We start from the raw sequence: 19,810 nt of genomic DNA on the forward strand, positions 1-19,810 counted from the left end.
TTATCGTGCCTTATTTTGTCTTCATGTGAGAAACTGGCATTGCTATTTCGCAAGAGCGTGCCAAACACTAATTATATGCATACTGCCCTAAACAAATACAGCCTGATGAAGGTTATAACCCAGCATAAATAATGGAAGTTTTTCCATTGGTTTCAAAGCAAAAGGAATCAACTAACAGATATCAACACCACAAGAGGCTTTATCATTTCTTGAATTTTTGCAGGACTCTAACTGTATTTTGGGAACTAAATTTCAACAGCTACTGAAATAGGAGAGTATTAATGTTGAAAATATTATTAAACTTCTTTTCTGAAAAAACGACTTCCATGTGAAAGGAGCATCCATTCTGGGTTTGAAGTTTTTCATTCATATTGGTACTGTGAATTTAGTAGGAGTGAAGGTGATTTGGGGACATTAAAACCTTTGGGGTGTAAAAGACAGTTTGTCCATTGAACAGGTAGAGCATGAAGAGCTGTAGGCTCCACCTCCCCATGGTGCCCTCTGCCAATATTCCTCACCCCTGAACTTGGCCACCTCAGAAAGCAAAAGCAGGAGGTCATTCTCTGAGTTCCCTACAATCCCTGCTGGCCTCTGTCCTAAGGTTGCTTTCATGGGTTTCTATTTGTACTGTCAAAAAACATCAGTGCGAGGTTTCAAATCCCATTTACTAATGAACTCTTTCATCTTTGTGAATGGGATAAAGTGATTCTTTGTTTGAAAATAAGGATTATTTTTTTCTTGTTGTTCTGCTCATTTTTGCATCTTTTCACAAGCTTTTTGTTTTCAGAAAACATTACAAGACAAAACTGTACCCCGGTTTTAACAAAGAGTCTGACATCTCCAATTTGAAGAGAATTCTTACATATACTAAATAGCATGCTGCCTGCTGCTCAATTGTTTCACGTCTCTTTCTTCTCCCCAAATCACCAGGTGAGATTTAGGAAAGTCTCCCCAATGTTTTTATCAGCTCTATTAAAACCAAGATTTCTAGAAGAAGCTCATAATGAATACAGTCAGAAGCCAGCAGGAATGAATTGCAGCTAAAGTGATTTTGATAGTGATGAGCCCTATAACCCAGCTGCTTCCAAGTTTGGCCCTGAGGCAGGATTTTTAAATTAAGAAAAGAAAAGAATATACATACTTTTTAATCTGATTTTTTTTTATTGTCATGCCCTGATTTTTTTATAGGCCTTTGAAAAGTCTGGTTGGCTTCTGAGCTCTTGAAACCTGGCATCATCATCTTTCTTCCTCCTTTTTTCCCCCTTGTAAGTTTACAAGATCCTAAAAGCACCACAAAAGAGGAAAGCTATATTTTATACAACTAGTGAATGATGAGGTTGACATCACCCTCTGTGTTCCTGCCCAAGAGACTTTCAAGCAGGGACCACTATGAAATGATGTTGTTTTGAAGACTTGACAGGGTAAATGCTGACTTTCTAAAGCATAGTTTTAATAATTTCTCTCTCTTTTTTTTTTTTTTGGGGGGGGGGAGCAAAATTTTCAATTTTGCATGTCCCTTAAAAGTTAATATCCTTTAAAAGTTAACCCATGCTGAGTAATCTGAAAGTGAATGCACTGAAAATAAGGGTCTTAGGCTGCTACAAGCACAAAAGTTTACAAAGATCTTCCAGACCCCTCACATGCTGAATACGAACCCCTCTACAGAAGCACTCCTCCCTGTCTTGATGAAAATCCTTTACAAGCCAGAGTGTTAGAGCCAGACACTTGTTTTCTCCCACTGGAAAACAGTACAGGCAGAAACTCCCAGCCAGTAGATATGCTTGGGTAATGAGAAGCATATGACTACCTGAAGAGAAGTAACTACAGTTCTAGTTAGAAGGAGACACACTCAGAGGGTTTTCCCTTTTTACTTCATAAGAAGTAGGAGCAGCCAACATGCTCTCATCTTCCTCTGGTTGGCTGCATTATCGTGACCCTAACACAAAACACTGTTTTAGGGATAATTCCCAAAAAAGGGAAAAGGTAAACCCTGAGGAAGTCATGCTTGTGCCATTATGGAAAGAACATCCAACTGGCTGGAAAACATGGTCTGCAGTAAGGAACATCTTTTCAGGAACCCTGGTGCAACCCAGGAGTGTGTTGGTGTACTCACAATCAGATGACCCTGTGTGTGCGTGCAGGTTTGTTGGTGAATGTGGTGAGTGGATGAGGGCCGGGCTCAGAGACGGAACAGCTTCAAGGTTCAGGCAGGGAAGGCCCGGCTTGGCGCTGCATGCACCCGTCTGAGTAATCTCATTCTCCTCAGACGCCTTCTGGTTTTCAGCTGTCTTGGGTTTCTTCCTGAAAATAAACAAAGAGACCTTTGAAGGGACTGACTGCATATTTGGGAAAAGGCATTTTTAGAATCTGTTAAAGATAACTTTCTTTTTCCCCCCTCACCCTCCCTCTCTCCTCTCTTTTCCCTTACAGGGAGGGAGGCAGAGAAGACTCTCCTCCATGCTTCTTGTTTGGAAACAAGCTGCTCCTTGTTTTGACTCTGATGCAATGGCCCTGAGACTGTATTACAGCAAACAGGCCAAGAACGAAACTCCTCATTCTGCCCCTACTGATGACATATAAAATGAAACTAGTCCCAGTGGTTTAGACAGTCGAAGCTCCATTTGACAAATATTAACTAAGGCTGCAGCGTTCTGAACAGAAAGTTATACAGGAATGCAATAGATTTGTCTGAAAAGCAAAAAATATGCAAGTTTCCAGTTCAACACAAATCAGGGCAAAGACCCGTTTTGTAGAGAAAAGCAGTGAAGTAATTTTGATATGCAGAGGTCATTTAAGTAAAGTGTTAGGATTTGGAGCCTGAAAGAACAGGCTACAAGCACGATGCGTGCGAATCCTCAATGCCTCCGTCTATTCAGAACCTCATGGCATTTTGTAAACACAAGGGATTAAAGAGCGTTAAGCAGGTAGTGATTACTCATTACACAAATGGGGAAACCGAGGCACAACAAAGAGACATGATGGACTTTGACTCATACAGCAAGTCCTCTGTACAGGCAGGCAAGAACCTGGATCTCCTCTTTGCTTCTTTTCTATTTTAGACTTGAGAGCCACACTTCTGCTGCTCCCTCGAGGCAGGTAGCTGCCAGGGGGACCTTGGGACACAGCCTCTAGCAGGGGACGCTGCTGCCCTGGCCTAGGATGTGGCCAACAGCACCCAGATAAACATTTGGCATGGGGTGCTGCTGGGGCCATGGTAGTGCAGCCTGGCATCCACCACTTTTTGTCTGGGTCCATGCTGGTGACAGAGCTCCTCTCGATGGAGACAGGTCCTCTGTATGAAGGGACAAGCCATTAGCCATTGCCAGCATGGGAAGGGCTCCCCACAGGGTATGTGTCCACCAGGGACAGCTTGCAGCCAACACGGTGAAAAACGTGATTTTTGAGACCTGGCAGGGCCTCTGGCTCAATTTTGAGACGACCCGGCCTTACAGGGACAATGGGGGGCAGCGGGACTCCCGCCAGGCCGAGCAGAGGCCAGGGCCGCTTACATAAAGGCGTTATATAAGGACGGCACGCCCGGCCGGGGGCAGGGCCCGGGCCCGCCGCCATTTCCTGGCGGTCGCCGTCGGGGGGCAGCAGCCGCCCAGGCCCGGCTGGGCTGCCGTGGCGTCGGAGGTGTCACCTCGGCCGCGACTGAGAGCTCGGCGGGTGTGGGAGGGAGAAGAAGAAAACAAAAGTTAAACGGGCCAAAAAGATATAAAACAAATCACGACGCACCCCCCCGCCCCTCTCCTCCCCCTGCTCCCGCCTTTCCACTAACAACCCACAAGGTGAAGAAAAAGTGGGGAGTTTTTAGTTTCCTAAAAAAAAGGGAAAAGTGAGGCACAACAGGAGGAAAGACCAGTGTGCACACAGCGGCGCGACCCCCTGGAGAGGCCAAAATGCCCCCAAATGCTCCCTCTTGTCCAGAAGGACTGCTTTCGGGTGTTGCAGGGGTGGTTTTCAGGGAAACCAAAGGTGATCGTGGGCAGCACTGCTCACCCCAAGAGTGCTGGTATCCCAAATGTGTTTGTTTTGGATTACTGGGGTTAAAAATCCCCACAGCAGACACACTGAGGCATGGACTGAGGACACAGCCTGCTGCTTTCTCCACATATATAATCAATATGCTCAAAATAACCCAGGCCAAAGTCTGATCAGATTTAAGTTAAAACAAATAGGAGATGACAAAATGGACCTTACTTAAAGTTGTAAAGGTATAGGTAAGGGCTGAACCAATGAACTCTATCTTAAACAGACGGAAAATCAAAGTATTTAAAAACATATTTTTCCTGAAGAGTAAACAGAGCATCTCATCACTACAAGCTCTGGCATCCCTCAGTCTGTTCCCCATCCTGTCACCACGATCCATGTCTTGCTACATAGATGAGGATACATGAGATGTATAGCTTGCACGTGAGCATGTATAATTTAAAGTGCACAGACTGCATATGTTTTGTTCATAGCAGTCTGTGTAGCTCCTTGGCATACCAACTCTGGTAACTTCCATTGTATGCCCTCACACGTCGCATGTCCTGACCCCGTGACTTTTCCATGTGCACCCAGCATGTGCTGGATACTGCAGTGTGTATAAATCAGTGTTTTTTTTACAGCATTGCTACCCAAGAAGCTTTCAAATAGCATGGCTTTTGTCCAGGCAGCAAACGATATACATAGTCAGTTAGACTCTGGTTGTGTCTGGAAGCTGAGCTCCCATATTTCAGCCCAGAGTTAGCTGAAGTTGAACGCTCAGGAGTATGGCCTCTGACTCCAGCTCTGTCCACACACAGAGCTGCTTTCCCTGGGCAGGACAGTACTGTTATTTGCAGGGTAGGGGCTCAGTCTGAGCAAGCACTGCCTGTTGGTTGCTATCACATCCACAGTGTTTTGTTAGCACGGACCAAAGCTGAGCTTTACTTCATTGTGATCAGGCTGATCCTGTGTCTACCTCCTAAAACTCATTAGAGGGATAGGTTGGAAATACTTGAAGTATAGGTAGTGACACCAGTGAGGCTGTGCACATCATCCCCTGACTCTTCCTTTCCAAACTTATGTATTTTCTACCTTGTTCTGCAGGCTGACACTGTGTTATTGAGATGCTTTTGCATCAGCACTTTTCCACGAGACTTGTCCTCGCCTGGATGGGAAGAGAAGCAATGGTACTGACTGGCACTAAAGGCAATACCTTTCCACAGCAGCTCTCCATTTCTCTTACGGTGTTTGGACATGCCCTGTACCTCAGTATTACCTGAAAGGAACGCAAACTTCCACGTAGGGAAGTCTGAGGAAGGGAAACAACCTATGAAGAAACTCAAACAAGGTTCTTCTTCTCCAGTCTGCAACATCAGACTGCTGTTGTCAGTTACGGAAAATGGGCAAAACCAGAAACACGCTCCTATTTCTCTAAGTATATTGCTATCTTTTTGTTCTACTCTATCTCCCATATGAAAACCTCCTATTGCTATGATCTCCACCTATATATTCTACTTAAATATTCATACATTCACTTACATGGTCTACTTATATTGCTATCTTATTGCTATATTCTTCACAAGGAGAGTTGTTAAGCACTGGATCAGACTGACAAGACAGGTTATGGCATCTCCATCCTTGGAGATTTTCAAAACTTAATTGAACAAGGCCCTGAGTAACCTGATCCAGCTTGGAAGTCAGCCCTGCTCTGAGTGGGGAATTGGACTAGAGACCTCCAGAGGACCCTTCCAACCTAATTTCTTCTCTGATTGCATAGTTCTTCTATGAACACTTCCATCAGTGTGCTCTCTAATAAATCTCTGTGTTCCAGAAGGTAAAATGGGACACTAACTGTGGAAGAGTATGACTGGTCTTGGCTATGTCAAAGAAAAGAAAAAGGAGAAAGAGGAGAGGAGAGGAGAGGAGAGGAGAGGAGAGGAGAGGAGAGGAGAGGAGAGGAGAGGAGAGGAGAGGAGAGGAGAGGAGAGGAGAGGAGAGGAGAGGAGAGGAGAGGAGAGGAGAGGAGGGGAGGGGAGGGGAGAGGGGAGGGGAGGGGAGGGGAGGGGAGGGGAGGGGAGGGGAGGGGAGGGGAGGGGGGTGGAGCGGAGCGGAGAGGAGAAAAAGCACAGGGGTGAGAGTGAAAATGAAGCAAGTAATAAATATTGATTGTGGAGCCTTCCCAAAGTATAGCTACTTATGTACAATCCCTGGACTTCATTGACTGCAAACCTGGTCTGATTATTTCAATTGTGGAGGTCAGTCTACCTTGTTACTTTAGTTCAAGTGAGTACATTCTCCTCTACAGACTAACCATGGAAACAAGAAGTTTGCTATTGTTGCTACAGTCAATGAAAGTTGCAAGATATTTGCAAAAGACTTGGGAATTTGCCCTTGGAGCACGTGGGTCCAGTCTGATACCCAGTTATCTCTCTGAGCTCCTTCTCCACACTCACCTGCACAAGCCCTTCCAAATACTGCACTCACTCTTAAAACTATGAGAGGGCTATCCTTATCATCTTTGCTTCTTGTGAAGGTCAGCAGAAGGCCAATATAGCAAAGAGAAGGTACTTCTTTGTATGAACCTGATGGACAGACTCACAGAAGTTGGGGACAGAAAAGACACTGGCTTTTCCAAGCTAATCTGAGTCTTGAGGGTCACTACAGAATTCATACTTACTACTGATCTAAAAGAAATGTATCCAGTTGAGTTCTAAACATCCTACTTACTCATCTTTTTAAATGATGTGTCCTATGTCCAGATATGTTTATTTGTTGGCATTCATTTTCAGCATTCCTTTGTGTTTATTGTGTTACTTCTCATTATGTTCATTTACACCACTTAAAATACGTTTTCTTTCTTGACTGCACACTCTCCAACACCTAATAGCAGCCTAACTACATCGTCATCCCTGAACAGAACCGTGTGTATTAGTGCTTTTCAGCTCTTGTGTAAAACAGGACCTACAATCCCTACCAGCTTTTTCTTTCTGTTTCCTGAAACTCCTCTGTCACTATCTTCAATGCAGTGAGGCATTCCCTCCTTTCCATCTACCTCAATGCTACAGTATCACACGCTAAGGTCTCAGATGGTGGACAACTCACAATATTGCAGCTACTGCAGTGATTGCACTGCATGCAAAGTAGGATAGGCCCCGTTCTATTTATGTGGAAGACAGAACAGGTAATCTCTTGGATGTCCTAAGCTCAAAACTATCTAGAAACTAATTCCTACCACTGAGCCTTTCAAACTCCTGCTACCCTTACCCCTTCTTGCTGCCACTAATGCATTTGGCCTTCTTGCCCCCAGTCCTCCACTTGCTCTCCACATGATTTCTTTGCATACATCTCCCCTGCAGCCAATGCTTGAGTTTGGAATGAATTTCCCCTTGATGGGTTAGCAAGTTCTTCCAGCTGAACCCCCCCCAAATCAGGTCTCTGTCAAAAACAGGTAATGTATGTTGTTGAGCTTCAACTGCTTTTCACAGGGCGGCTACCACTAATGCTCGAACCTACCCTTATGGAAGGAGCAGCTCTTTATCCTGTGGAGAGACCAAGTCAGCAACGAACAAATCAGCTCAGGTCTTGGATCCTGTGTAGCTGTGCAGAACCCACCGTAGTATCCTGGCTCTCAGGGGAGGCTATGATACTGTGACCGTATGAGAATAATACTACATAATGAACAATAACGAGGCAGTTTTCAGCCTCTGAATACAGGGAGGGCTGGGTCACCAACCAGACCTTTGTTCATTGCATACTAAGCAGCATGGAGGGAACATGTCACAGGTTGCTGATATTAGGAGTGCTGATGCTGGTTGAGTTTGCCCATCCATGTTCCAGGTATTATTTCTCTTCCTAGCAGATACTGCATCACCTTCTAGTAACTGCCCTCTGGTTGCCTGTAGTGTCCAAGCACTGTACTTAACTCACGAGTGTACAGTTTGTCTGTAACCTTAGTAATAGACTAACCTTAGTAATAGACTGCATATAATTTTTTTTAAAAAAAGGCTTTTTGGACCTTAAAAATATAAGGGTGTGAAAACAATTCACGTCTGGTTTTAAGCAGTATTTTTTCTCAGTGCTGTGCTGCACATTCTTCCTCTGCCTGTATGCGACTAACACAGCTCCTGATATCAGAGCTTATCACTGCCAGTGTTGTGTCTCTTCCAGACGTGACATTGACAATACATATTTAGAAACTGACAAAGTGAAAGAGAGAGATGAGTATAATCACTGAATAAAAAAAACCCACACAAAACACAGCAAACAAACGACAACAAACAAAACCAAACAAAACACAAGAGCAAAAAGCACTTAAATCTGCCCAAAGCCCTCACCTCAAAATTCAGGGCACACTGAACACTGGAGCCACAGGTGAAGCTTCCTGAGACAAGCTTGCTTTAAAAAAAACCTAAGCCATTCCAGTTTTCCTGCCAGAAGTGTTGCTTCAGTAGTAAGAAGTCCTGCACAGGCTGACTGCCTGAATATTCACACAGCTTCTCTGATGATTTTGCAGCCACATTGATCTTCATGCTGTTACAGCTACATGAGTGGCAGTTTGTTTAAAATCTCTGATTGCAAGTTTGTATCATACAATAGAAAACACAAACTCCTGAAAACATCGCCATAAATGTAATATGAAAGAGAAATCCCAGCAGAATACTGCAGAACAAGAATGGGAGGCATGGAGAGCTGACAAGAGAGGCGCAATGTTCTTGTGTAATAAAAGCCTGGAAAATTTAATCAACGCAGAAAAGTAAAATAAACTCAAAAATCCCTTATAGGAGACTGATTAACATAATCAAGTTAAACTCAGAGATTAAGTTCAACTTAGATTGAAATTTGCTGGGTCTATTTCAGACCTGAAGTGGGGCTGATATGCCCCCAAATTTGTCCATTTTTTCCATCTAAACCACAAACCTCATAAAAGTTACTCCCTGCCTACAAAACTTGCCTCGGTTACAACCTCAGAGCATCTTGGCTACAGCAACACTGCCACAATACTGGCAAGCGCTGAGAATTGATCATAACAAATCAAAACTATGAGATCTACAGGGGAAAAAAAAGCGGTGCAAATAACACACAATTGATCGTTTCAGAGCATAATGAAACCACGATGCAAAGTCAAAATTGTCTTCGAATCTCAGGCAACTTTACCTATGTAATCCAGCCAAATTTACCAAATTGTAATGGCCTAAAGTAACTTCTGTCCAAATTAGAGATGACTTGAGGCCTGGAAAGAACAGATTAAACCTTTAAGGACTTGCAGTAAATTCAATCTGCATTGCATGAAACACCAGCGAGAGGAAAGGTGTCTCATTAAAAAGTAATAAGAATAAAAAAGAAGATAAACACTCTGAAGACAAACATGGATGAATCGACTACAACAGCACGAACTAGAGCAGGGAGCAGGGAGAACCTGCCAAACGAAAAGACACAAGCACATCAAACCAGCCATTGCTGAACTATGCTGTGAGGCTACGACTTAAATATTTAACAGCTTTTTATTGACATATTTTTTTGCCCACATATTTCCTTGTAAATTTCAAAAGCAAAACTTAGCTTACACTCGTCAGTAATGCTCACAGGTGCTGCAGTTTGTTTTTGTTTTTTAAATGTCCTTTTTTTTTCTGAAACAAGCACTCTTTTATAAGAGATAAAATATACTTACAGTGGTTTCCAAATGGTATCACTCTTCAGGTAAATTACTCCAAGCCTTGGACCTAGTGCAGACGTTCATTGGGGCAGGGAACAGAGAAAGGCTGTGTCTGTACCAGAAAGAACCAAAAGGAAAGGTCAGGGGGGAAATAATAATTATTTACCGAGAGCAAGAAAACTTGCTGCAATGCTAACTGGCATTCTCCTCTGTCAGTACAGCTGGCTGGAGCCTGGTTCAACCTCTCCAGCCCCATCTGTAAATGACAACAGAATCGGTCCCCAGCTACCACAGGCTACCCATGCAACCTATTCTGGTGAACTTGGGACAGAGAGGATGAGCCAGCAAAAGGCTATCAGTAGGATTCATTCTGAGAAGTTGCTCACTCTGACGGCATGAGCACGGAGAAGTGATGGAGAGCTAGCACAAACTTGGCACCAAAATGCATCTCATCAGAACAACAAGGCTAGTCCTGTTCAGAGCAGCAAGAAACACTTCCTTAGAACTAAAAGGCAGGAAAAGGAAGGAAAAAAACTCCTTCGCTTCTTTTGCTGTCTTTGCATCACAAAAATGATGGCTCACATCAAAGCAGAAACCCCACTTATCTCCCATCGGCCACCAGGTCGACTGCAGTGAGGCCAGTGAAACAGCCTATTGTCAGCCCTTCAGGAAAAAGTCAGCTCAGCAGCAGCTTTATGTCTGAAACGTCCCAAGCTCAAGAGGGAGTTGGACTCAATGGACTAACACAGAAATGGATCTAAAGAGAAACCTCAGCTGCAGTGTTTATTAGAGGGTGATTTCACCACCCAGACCTAAGTTTTTGGGAGTATTTACATTTTTGGGGGACTTGAATCCTTCGCTAGACTAACAGAACTCCTCCTTTGCTAACTTCTTATGATCTTTGGGTGGCTCGTTGTGGATGTTGGAAATGTGTCTGAAGTTAACATCCAGAGACAGAATTAAATCCTGCTTACTTCACTTATGCAAAGAACTCCTGGGACATCAGCATATTCAGTCCTACCCACAGTGAAGCCAATGGTGCTGTTTCCATGAATAAATAATTTTGTCTGCTCTGATCAGACAAGAAAAGCAAATATTTGCTTTATCAAAGAAATCAAGGAGGTGAACAAAAAATGATAAGAGATGTAATTGTTATTTCACAGGTAGTTAATGTCACTGTGCAAGTTGGAATTTATGTCTGTAAATGCAACACAATAAAGAAAACCCCACTGTTAGTGCAGCAGGAACACTGGAATGAGTGCCAGCAGACACAATGAAGGATTTTAGATGACACTGGAATAATGTACTTCACAAAATATACATTCAGTTTTATGTTCAATTTACACATTTTGTAATGATGACGCTTACTGGAGACTGGGATATATGCTACATACTCATTTTAACAGGCTACACAAAACCCATCAACTACACTTCACAGGGGCTCAAAAACCATCTTCTTTGATTCCAGTTTTTGTGGGCTCTCCCTTCTTGAGGTCTGCTTTGAATTGCAGATTGCGAAAATTTAAACAGAAAGAAAAAAATCCTCAACTCAGCCCGAACCTCTGACTTTCATTGGAGTTTGGAGTGGAATCATATGCCAGCATCAGGTTAGCTCAAAAGAACTCCACAGAACAGTGACACCTTTGACCAGTACGAAGGGTTGAATTTCAGAAGTGCAATAATGCCCAGCGATTCCGCAGACTGAAGTCCTTGCTAACACTCAGTATGGCTTACTTTCAAACTCTCCTTTCCACTTCTGTGCACACCCCACCTATTCTGTTAATGCTGACCTCCCTTCTTGTATCCACTTTGAACACATCTGCCTTTTGTCTGGCTGTTCCTCATCTTTTTCAGGCATGCATCCTGCATGCCTTGAAGAGTGCCCAGTACTTCAGTCGACATGCATTTTTAACTTGTACCAGAAGCAGAAAATCACAGGATCGGGTCTTTAGTCTTTACTTCGGCAAAACTCCTGCTCACTTCACTCCTAATTTCACACAAGAGAAGTCTAAGAACTGAATGTACTAATCCTGCATATTTTGTCACCTCTCTCTTTGTGTGTGTCATTTATTGCTCTTCCAATCTCTGGGATTCCAATCCAAGTGGCTCTCTGTCATAGCGCTGCCTAGCACTCAATCTGGCTTCACATCAAAGGTCAGGGAAACAAGTTGTTAGAGATGGGCTGTTCAAAGTCTTCCACAAAATCTGTGCACTAAAACCCCCGTGGAAATCTGCGCTTAGAATATTTCCATTTTTCTCCATCTTTTTTGCTAGGGCTTTGGAAGATACCTCTCTTTTCCTCCAGTGTGATGCACGTAAAGCACTGAGATCATCAACAGTTGGCAGGTACGTTTTAAGTACAAAACATCAACAAAGCTGATGGTACTTCAGAAGACATGCAGAGCACCACAGAGAAGGAAACACCCCAAAAATTCCTAAAAGTTTTTATCTAGCTAGAGAAAAAATAGAGGAAAATGATTTTTGACCACGAGAAGATTGGGCAAAAAGAGAGACATGCAGGACAGCAGAGGAATGGGATGTGTGGCACTGGGTTAAGTCAATTTTCCCCTATCTACCTGGGCTCCTCTGTTCAGAAAAGGAAAACATTAACATCCCTGCTCCACGAGGTACTGTGTTCTTAATTACGATCTTGGAGGATAAGCTTTCTGGATGAATGGATTCCAGAAATGCAGACTGCTATTACTTAAATATTTCCACTAACGATACTAACTCGGGCATTTTGTACAACCTCACATTTATTCCACCTTGCTCTTCTCAAGCTTTATCTGGTAATTTAGAGGGTGTAAGAAACATTAATTGTATTACTGCTTTTATTAAGGAAGGTCTGTTTTATGATAGCAGTGATGTACTACAGATTTTGATTTAGGATGTACACTTCAGGTCAATTTCTATAGTGGCTTCAGTGGAGACACAGTGGGCATAAAGTCAGCAGAAAATGTGGTACTTTACATAATAATGCTGATGATTAATGGGCTCCCAAACCATAACTCCATATTCTGATGCACTGGCCCTCCTCCTCCTCCCTCCTGAAATTTGTGTCTTGACCCTTTCATCTCATTTGCCACCTTTCCGGAGCCGTTCATTAATCAGCACCATTGATCTGATGTGGTCTGTCATATCCTATTACTTAAAACACACATAAGCAAGCATTGGCCTGACTCTGATCTTTACGCAACACACCGCCACAATATTTCCTTTATAGAGGGCTTAAATACTATAAACATCCATTTCCTGTTGGTGCTCAGTCCTGAAATTTGCTTTTTCTAAGTTTGTTCCCTGTGGGACATTTCTGTCTCTGCCCCTAATTACACTTCTTTCTGCTCAGAGACATCACCGGACCCTTTCAGTATTCCCTCTTTGTTAGGGGCACCCACACGTTCGACCTGCAAGACACAACCAGCAGAATAGCTCTTTCTCTTTGTGCATGAGCTTGAAACCTGGTACCACAGTTTTCTGTTACTTTCTTTTAGTGACTCCTGATCAAGGGGGCTCAATTTTTTTTTAGTTAATTGCTGTTTATTTTATCCCTGCAATGCTTTTTTCCCCTCATATCTTCAGAAGTCTGCTCCTTTCTGCCTTCTGTGTGATCCCTAGTAATGAAAAAATTAAAAGATGAGCTTCTTGTGAGCTTATTTCTGATTATTATTTGCTGCGCTGGCACAGCACCATCTATCATGAGGCAATGGAAAATAAGAACTCGCTAGTGCCACAGAAGTAAGCACGTCTGATCTTAATCCACATATTGTACAGGTCTCTTGAGTACGGTGGGGTCAGTTTTAAATGACGCTTTCACAATCATAGATATATTTTCAGACTGAGCTGTCTAGGTTAAATGCAATTCTTTTTTGCTCACTTTTTCTCTGCAGGAGTAGCATTTTGGGTGAAATTTTTAAAGCAGCAATGAGAAGGGAAAGATGAGAGCAGTGGTATTAGCCATCAACAAACGTGACTCAGGAGCCAACTTCTTGCATGAAGTGGGTGATTCCAGATGCACTTTACTGTTTCCTTTTCAAAAGAAAGCACATCCTCTGACTAGGGCAGGCTGTGGCATTTATGTTAAGTGAACAAGGTTAGGACGTAAGCTACCTGCAGAGGTAGGTATCCGACCACAATGTCTTAAGCAGAGATCAAGATGCACTATTATATACACGACACCTTTCCAACAGAGACCAGAACTTGTGCCATAGAAAACAGAAAAATTTACCAGCACAGGGCACACTATCAGAAGGCCACAGCATTAATTTTTCTCAACAGTCAGGCCTTCATCTGTGAGAAGAAACTGCTCATTTCTGTACTCTACTGGGAAAACCGTATGTCCGCTATCTGTAAGTGGGCCTGAAATTCAGAAATTAATTTGTTAATGGATTAGACATTTGCAGAAAGCCTGTTTAAAGAGACTGGACTGCTCTAGCCTAGTAAAGGCCAATTTCCCATAAGGACATCTTTGCAAAAATACTAGAGAAAAAAACCTCTCCCTGAAGTCCCAGGGGTTCTTACTAAAATCTGGAATAGCAATGCAGTTTGTAGTAATGTCTACATCATGTTCACAGTGTTTGTCTCACACACCCTCTATGACTTGTCTGTATCTGCTTCTTTTTCCTGTCTCTCACTCCCTTTTATCTGAGAGTATAAAATTTCACTTCTCTTAACAGGCAGTTCTTTTCTTCACTTTGAATTTGGCACTTGGAATGGGCATTTTCTAGGGATCACTTTCATCTGATGATTCTTCTGATATTTCTTTCTATTTTGCAAGTGGTATTCTTAATGCAACAGCTAACTATATTTAAGAGCTAAGGTCCAAAAGGACAACTCTTCTACCAACCTTCCCCTCTGCTCCCCATGCTGAACACCCCCTCCTGCCCTAGGCAGTGGTACAAGGCCTCAACCATGAACTTTTGGAAATGTTCTCTCTCATTTAACATATATATTGAGGTGCTGCTTATTTTCCACTAATGAAGATCTCATTGTGCTTAGTATGTCGGGTACAGAAGCCCAACCAGAGCATAAGCCCAACCTACTTTGCAGAGAAGTAGGTTAGATAGCACCTAAGCAGAGTGTAGGTCAGTCTCTTGGCTAAACCTTGCTGTGGGTAGACAATAAAGTCAAGGGGTGCACCTTCCCCCTCATTGTAAAGGACCAAGAGAGGAGGAAGTCCAGCCCAGCTACTCTTTGGGTTTGGTCCTGAGAAAAATCAGGGGAGATGGCAGAGCTCTGGCAGGCACAAGAGGAAGCTGGAGATACAGAGGAGATGTTGGAAATTCAAGCTTAGAGCAGGCACATTTACACAGCGTTTCTGCTTGGATATTTATGGAGAGGTCCTCCAGACCCCCCTGGCAAAACAAACAAACAAACAAAAAAAAAAAAAAAAACATGGCTCTGAAAGGAAAAAAACGACTTAAGAAAGCTATGAGGTGCTACTTAGTAAAACGATGTTAGACATCTGTTGGGAGTTTGCACTCTTGATTTGAAATGGTGAAGATAGCTGGAACCTCAAAGAGGCGACTAAATGTCAGTAGACGGTAGGCTTAATCAGAGCAGAAGCAGATCATTGAAAGGCCTGATGTAACATTCAGCCAGACATTCAAATGAACACAAAAACTACAGTGCCAGACTGAACCATGACAGTGTGTCAGACTATGAGTTGTCTTTCACAAGTGGTAGAGAAAAAACGGTACTGTACATATAGATAGATATACACTTACATGGCAATGATATATTTCTGTACGATTATATACACAGTTACTATTTTTAAATTATTCTGGCAAAACATTGTTGTTCCTAACACAGAATTCTCTGCATTCCTACAATGGAACCATCACAGTCATTTCTCAATGAAACCACATACTTTTCAAAGCAATGCACTAAAGTAGGGCATGACTGAGGGAAATATGTAAGGTCATGAATTTATTGGTGCTGTTTTCAAATACAGGGCAAATCTACGCTCAGTGGAACTGTACCTACAGGAACCTTCCAGGGAACAGACTGATTTCTGGGTCATGCTTGTATACTGCTAGTGTTGTTGTGTTTTAAATGCTCATTTTCTACAGATACCTGCTATTAATAGAAGCAGTTTGAGGATATAAGAAGCCCCATGCATTCATGTGCTGATGCAGTAAGTTACAATGCATCAGGACTATAGTATGAAACTCAAAAGGTTGATGGGAGGGGAACAAGGTGAGTGGTTTTGAAGCCATGAACACTGAAGAGGGCCAGCACAATCAGAATATTGCCTTGTTACCAAGAAAAAGGCACTTGGACAACATGACCCTTACTTGCTCTCCTAAGCAAAGTTCTCACAAAAAACCAAAGGTGTAGTTGTGCTGCAGTTATCACCAATGTTTCTGCCACTGAAGTATGAGTTGCCATCACTGCAATCACCAGAGACGAAGAAAATGTGTAGAAATTAAATTGTTACAGCAATATATCTGCCTAAGCTACTGCTTTGGCTAGATGAGCCAGATTAGCTCATGACAGATGAGCTTCATGAACATTTCATTGCCAAGGAACCCTGTCAAAATATTGGTGATTTCTCCGAATCTGTTCAACATCATGGAGATGTCAAACGAAATCTGAAAGGACATTATTTTTCAGGAAGAACAAAAACAATGAAAGCATATGAAGAGAATGAGCTGAGTTTTTTCCTCCTCCATTACACACTGCTGTGGTTTGATTGACTGCTGTCCTTGCAAATACTTTAGCATAAACCCTGAAACCCTTACTCCAGTAGATGTTGGCGAACTGAACGTCTGCAAGAAATACATATCTCTGTGTTTCAGCAAGCAGGATTGCAAATTGATAATGTACTTTTACCAAGTTGCAGGGACTGTATCATCACAACACGTATCGCAGTTGAGTTACACTATTCATACTACCGGTACCGGTTCTACCATAATCCCCCTCCCTCATAGTCCCAATGCTACAGCATTGGATGTATCCAATGTCTGGCCATCACATTTGTACTTCTCATCAATCACAAATCTGAACTGCAGTGACATAATTATGGTAGGTGCTACAAAATGGTAACTGATAAAAATCTTAGAAATCAGATTCTGCTTCTTCAAGGTTTGTTATTTAGAAGACACTATGAGACACTATCTACCTTCATTTATGGTATAATTCCACGTAAGCCAAAGGAATACCACCAGATATAAATTTTGATGGATTTGATCTATTTGTCCCAGAACAAAACAATTTGATCCATTTGTCACAAAAAAAAACCAAACCACAAACAAGCACAAACACACACACAGAAACAGAACCAAGATAGACTAGTAAATGAAACTTTTATTCATACATCTGGTTTTCTCAAGCAGCAAGAGCCAAGTTGTCAAACTGATAAACAGAAAAATCAAGTATCCCTTCCTGCTTCCTCCACCCCACAAAAAAACAACACAAAAACATCATCTTAGGGGAATTCTCTGTTACGAAACTTGTTTTAGAAGGAGCAGAAGAAACTTGCTACCTAATTCACTGATGCCTCTACTAGAGGAAGATTTATATTAAAGATCATGTCTGTGTACATTCTGAGGGGCAAGGTCTGAGACAAGGAGCTTTTTCCTTAGGTTTTAAGATTCATAGCACCACTGCCCAAATGCTGAGCTAAACAACGATGTTACTGACAGTCAGGAAAAATACTCAAATGATTTAGAATTTCGTTGTTGTTGTTTTGGATGACTGTCTCCTGTCTCTGAAGATTTCCCTTGCAAGTCAATCATTAAAGAGTCAGTAACCAACACAATGAAAAGACTAGGTAAAAAGAACCACAAACGTGTTTTTCTAAATATGCATACTGTTCTTCCTGTGTGCTTGCTGCCTCTGGCCTCAAATTGTACAAATGAAAGCTTGTTTGATTTATGTCAAAAACTATATATAAAATATCACACACGATCCACAGAGAAACAGAGTCACTCTGGGCTTTAGTTTCATTATCCATTGAGGAATAACTGACTGCAGCCTTGGAGTATGTAGAACTGATCAAAGCGTTTGCTTCCTCACATGTAAAGAGAAGCCCACTGTAGATTTCCTGTTTCATGCTTCAGTGCCAAAACACAATGAAAAAAAAGTTCTAGATGAACCTGTGAATTATTCTAAAACATTGTTCAATCAAATCTGATGGCTAGATGGCTACGCACATTTGTGAAGCTTATCATTTGAAATGTCAAGTCACTGACAGCAGCGTGTCCTGAGGTGTGAGGTATATTTGTGATGATAATAGTAATTATTATTATTTTAAAGTTATGTATCGTCAGCATCAAAACAGGATTTTTCTTATGTATATCTCAAATGTAAAGATGTCAGTGACAACTGTGTTATTCAGGACTGGGTTTTAAATACCCTGTGCTAGAAAAGGTCAGAGTCAGGATATGACTAAATACCATTTCTAAAGCACTCTGAGTTATTTTTCACTTCTCTCCTTAAACTTCATGCAGTGCGGCTGATAGAGAATGGTTACTAAAATTAATAGTAGCTGAAGTGATTTCTACTCTGCACAGTATATACAGCATCATGCGGTAAGGAAAATAACAGCTATAATTATTGTTATTCTTATTCCAGTATTAACAAATTATAAACTCTTGGGATTTATTGAAATTCAGCTCTCCACTGAGCCTCTCTGAGGCTATTTCTCTGGTCATTTCAAAACTTTCTTGAATGAAACTGAAGGCAGTTGGCTCTGTTGCTGGATAAGTTATGCTAACGTAGGAGGGCTGTCTCCTGAGTGCTAAAAAGACCATTTCCAAATCTTCAGCATCTTCTTCCTTGACAGCAGAAGTTACTACACAGAATGATTTAGATGTTGCTGAAATGAAATTTTGCAGGATAACCAGTCTTCCAAGAGGAGACGTGGTAAGGAATGGCAGTGACTTGTGGGAACCTAATAACAACTTCCCCACCTTTTATTCCTGGAAGGTCAAACGCTGTAGACAAGCAACTCTCTGGTCTTTGCTTTGGTGTTCTGAACGTAACCCTGTTTTTTCCCCATAAGGAAAGAAGTTCTGTAAAGAAGAGATTGGATCTTTAACTATAGGCAATCTGACAGCTACCTTACTCCTGCTATCTCCCAACAGAAATTGTCATACGAAAATGGCTCATATGAACAAAATCATGAAGGAGCTTGCAGATATTTTGATCTCTGCCACGACCAGCAAGAAGTACCATAGGAGATGGAGCACGAATCTTAGCTGTAGGGGAGCTCAGAGCTATTCTAGTTCAATCAGATTTCACAATTTGCTCTAATGAAGAGCGCTGGCAGAAGTTCAAAGCTACTCCAGGTCTCGACTCTCCTTCCACATTACTATAAAAATGACTGTAGAAGTGTTAACTGCAGAGGAGCCAAAAGTTGTTTTGGTTCCAGCCTTCCCCAGCAGGAGTAACTGAGAAAATAGAGTAGGAGTGTTAGTTCTGCTCGCAGCTCCCTCAGCCTCGTGCAGAACACCAGAGATGCCACCGGGAACACGGCAAAGCATGCCCAGCGCGGTCCCCTGTCCCAGCTCCTACAGCCTCAGCCGCTCCCTGCAAAGGCCACGGATATGGGTGCATCATCTTGGTAACTCCAGAATACTTCAGAATTACCATTAACCTCTGCTGCTGATAACCCCACGGCTGCTGGAGAGGTAGAAGGTATCAAGAGAATGGCTGTATTCAGCCAGCATTGATTTCTTCAGCCTTTTGTCTGTGTCTGCTTTCTGTCTCGTTTGGAGGTGGTTACTGTTACTACAAGTAGCATGAATCATGTCTCTGTTAAAAAACAGAGCTTCAATTGTCTTACATAACCCCTGGTAACTGAATGTCTAATAATAGCAAGCCATTTCCAGGTAGGGAATCTGTCTGTGCCCCAGACCCAGACACATGCGCGCGCACACGCACACATATTCATATTACTTTTTACACCTCACTTCTGGGAAGCAGAGAGCTTTTAACATGCAATATGACAGTTCTAAGCTGCCGGACCTGGCAACTATTATTTTAAAATGCCATTTTTTCACTTATTGCCTTGAGAAGCTGGTCCAGTACGAGCAATTTGCTTCACAGCCCAAGCAGTGAGAGGTAGGGAAAAGAAAATGCAACAGCAGTGTTTGGTTTTGAGAGAGCATTAAATGGCAAAGACTGTGGCTGGATCTTGACCTGAAAGGTTAACTCTTGCTAGATGTGAACTCTCCATCTGTC

The 19,810-nt window shown here is 42.4% G+C and overlaps 1 protein-coding gene across 31 annotated transcripts in view; it reads right to left on the bottom strand.

Annotated features, from left to right (window-relative positions):
- The window catches only part of ZBTB20 (zinc finger and BTB domain containing 20), a 478,527-nt gene that overhangs the window by 48,766 nt on the left and 409,951 nt on the right, over positions 1–19,810 (bottom strand). For 29 of the 31 annotated variants that reach the window (XM_040570873.1, XM_040570925.1, XM_040570916.1 and 26 more), the window contains 2 exons: positions 9,641–9,737; positions 2,114–2,301 (listed from right to left, as the gene is read on the bottom strand). The gene's annotated coding sequence lies outside the window, so the exon portion shown is untranslated. Of the gene's footprint in view, positions 1–2,113; positions 2,302–9,125; positions 9,203–9,640; positions 9,738–19,810 lie in introns of those variants that run through there. The other 2 variants (XM_040571049.1, XR_005823591.1) reach the window with 2 other exon arrangements.

This window comes from Cygnus olor, chromosome 1 (assembly GCF_009769625.2).
Source record: "Cygnus olor isolate bCygOlo1 chromosome 1, bCygOlo1.pri.v2, whole genome shotgun sequence".
In the NCBI taxonomy this organism is placed as follows: Eukaryota; Metazoa; Chordata; class Aves; order Anseriformes; family Anatidae; genus Cygnus; species Cygnus olor.